At 42.8% G+C, this 2,500-nt stretch overlaps 1 protein-coding gene across 14 annotated transcripts in view; it reads right to left on the bottom strand.

Moving 5' to 3' along the window:
• Positions 1 to 2,500, bottom strand: part of LOC126995828 (oxysterol-binding protein-related protein 8-like) — a 137,096-nt gene that overhangs the window by 58,670 nt on the left and 75,926 nt on the right. For 4 of the 14 annotated variants that reach the window (XM_050855683.1, XM_050855685.1, XM_050855684.1 and 1 more), the window contains exon 1: positions 1,690 to 2,018. The exons of 9 other annotated variants lie outside the window; for them this stretch is intronic. The gene's annotated coding sequence lies outside the window, so the exon portion shown is untranslated. Of the gene's footprint in view, positions 1 to 1,689; positions 2,020 to 2,500 lie in introns of those variants that run through there. One more of the 14 variants, XM_050855687.1, reaches the window with a different exon arrangement.

Below are 2,500 nucleotides of genomic sequence, written 5' to 3'. Positions count from 1 at the left end.
AGGGAGGAATGGAGAGAAAATAGGAAGGAGGAAAGAAGGGAGGGAGGGAGAGAAAATAGGAAGGAGGAAAGAAGGGAGGGAGAGAAAAAAAGGAAGGAGGAAAGAAGGGAGGGAGGGAGAGAAAATAGGAAGGAGGAAAGAAGGGAGGGAGGGAGAGAAAATAGGGAGGAGGAAAAAATGGAGGAATGGAGAGAAAATAGGGAGGAGGAAAGAAGGGAGGAAGGGAGATAAAATATGAAGGAGGAAAGAAGGGAGGAAGAGAGAAAATATGAAGGAGGAAAGAAGGGAGGGAAGGAGAGAAAAAAAGGAAGGAGGAAAGAAGGGAGGGAGGGAGAGAAAATAGGGAGGAAAGAAAAATAAAAGAGGAGGGAGAAAAGGAGAGAACGAAAGAGATGAACAGGAAAATAAGAATGAGGTAAAGAAAGGAAAAGGAAGAAAACAAGATAATGAAGAAAACAAGGAAGTAAGAAAGAAAAGAAAATGAAGGTGTACGTCATTAGTGGATCATGTGATTAGGGGGGAGGGGGAGTCTCTCTCTCTCTCTCTCTCTCTCTCTCTCTCTCTCTCTCTCTCTCTCTCTCTCTCTCTCTCTTCTCATTAAATATAGTAGAAGTGGTAGTAGTAGTAGTAGTAGTAGTAGTAGTAGTAGTAGTAGTAGTAGAAGTAGAACAGCAGTAGTTATAGTAGTAGAAGAACGAGTAGTAGGAGTAGCAGTAGTAGAAATAGTAGTAGTAGTGGTAGTAGAGGTAGAAGTAGAAGTAGAAGTAGCAGAAGTAGATTAAGTATAGCAGTAGTGCCAAAAACCTCGCTAGGCCACGGGGGAGGTGCACATGATACCCTTTGGTTGGCACAGTGCCAGGCGAGGAGGAGGAAGAGGAGGAGGAGGAGGTATCTGGCGCCAACCGAGGCCCACTCATCCTACGTACACAAATTACGTTAATAGTTCACACACACACACACACACACACACACACACACACACACACACACACACAGGGAGGACACGTGTACAAAAAAACAACGGGTTGATCACGATGGTACTGTCAGGGTATGGCATTTTTCCTCCTCCTCCTCCTCTTCCTCTTTCTATAGACACTTGTTCCTCTCTCTTTTTCTCTTTTACACTCTCTCTACGATTCCACTGTTACGTGTGTGTGTGTGTGTGTGTGTGTGTGTGTGTGTGTGTGTGTGTGTGTGTGTGTGTGTGTGTGTTTGTGTGTGTGTGTTTGTTGGAGTCGTTATTGCACTTGTAAAATTATTCAACCGCCAACCACCGCACGCACTGCTCCAGTTGTTGTTGTTGTTGTTGTTGTTTTTGCTGTTAGTGGTGGTAGTAGTAGTAGTAGTAGTAGTAGTAGTAGTAGTAGTAGTAGTAGTAGTAGTAGTAGTAGTAGTAGTGGTAGTAGCAGTAGTAGAAACTAGTAGTAGAAACAGTAGTAGTAGTAAAACCAGTAGTAGCAGTGATAGTAGTAGTAGTAGTAGTAGTAGTAGTAGTAGTAGTAGTAGTAGTAGTAGCAGTAGTAGTAGTAGTAATACCAGTAGTAGCAGTGGTGGTAGTAGTAGTAGTAGTAGTAGTAGTAGTAGTAGTAGTAACAATCGCAATAGTAGTAGTGGTGATGATCGCAACGACACCAGATATAATTAAAAAAAAAAAAAAAAAAAGTAAACGGCAAAACAAACACAAATCACCAGTTCGAAACCCCGTACGCGTCCAGCACCGCTCGGCCACAACACAGCACACGCAACACCGCCGCACTGCACCAGGAAACGGGAAAACTAGCTCTGTGGCGGTGGTGAAGGAGGCGGAGGAGGTGGAGGCGAAGGAGTGGAGCTGGTGGTGGTGGTGGAGAGAACCGCGCTAGCTCGCTCCCTCCCTCCCTCTCTCTCTCACCACACACACACGAATGAGAGAGAGGAGCACAGACCTCTCATCCTCCTCCTCTTCCTCCTCCTCTTCCCTCCTCTCTCTTCCTCCTCCTCCTCCTCCCCCGTGAAAAATCTGTTATCTAATCTTCCTTTTATTATTTTTGTTTTTTCTCTTGTCTGTTAGTTTAAAAAGAAGTATGAAGAGAATAACAGACAGACAGACACACAATGATTGATAGCTAGATAGATAAGGAAATAGATAGAGAAATGATAGAAGATAGAAAGAGAAACAAGGAAAAAAATTATATAGTTATGACATCCCTCTCTCTCTCTCTCTCTCTCTCTCTCCAAATGACAGACAGACAAGTAAATATGAGAGAGAGAGAGAGAGAGAGAGAGAGAGAGAGAGAGAGAGAGAGAGAGAGAGAGAGAGAGAGAGAATTGAGAAAAGGCGAAAAAAAGAGGAAAGTGAAAAAGAAAGAAAAGAGAAAACGAAAGCGGAAAAAAGGAGAAAGATGAGAAAAAGAAAGAAAAGTGAGGGAAAAAGCGAAAAAAAAGTAAGAAAAAAGAGAAAAAAAGGAAATGAGAAATAAAGAGGAAAAGAAAGAAGAAAGAGAAAGGAAGTGAAAGAAGA

This window comes from Eriocheir sinensis, chromosome 9 (genome assembly GCF_024679095.1).
Source record: "Eriocheir sinensis breed Jianghai 21 chromosome 9, ASM2467909v1, whole genome shotgun sequence".
NCBI classification, from domain to species: domain Eukaryota; kingdom Metazoa; phylum Arthropoda; class Malacostraca; order Decapoda; family Varunidae; genus Eriocheir; species Eriocheir sinensis.
This window is presented reverse-complemented; position numbering and strand designations above follow the sequence as displayed.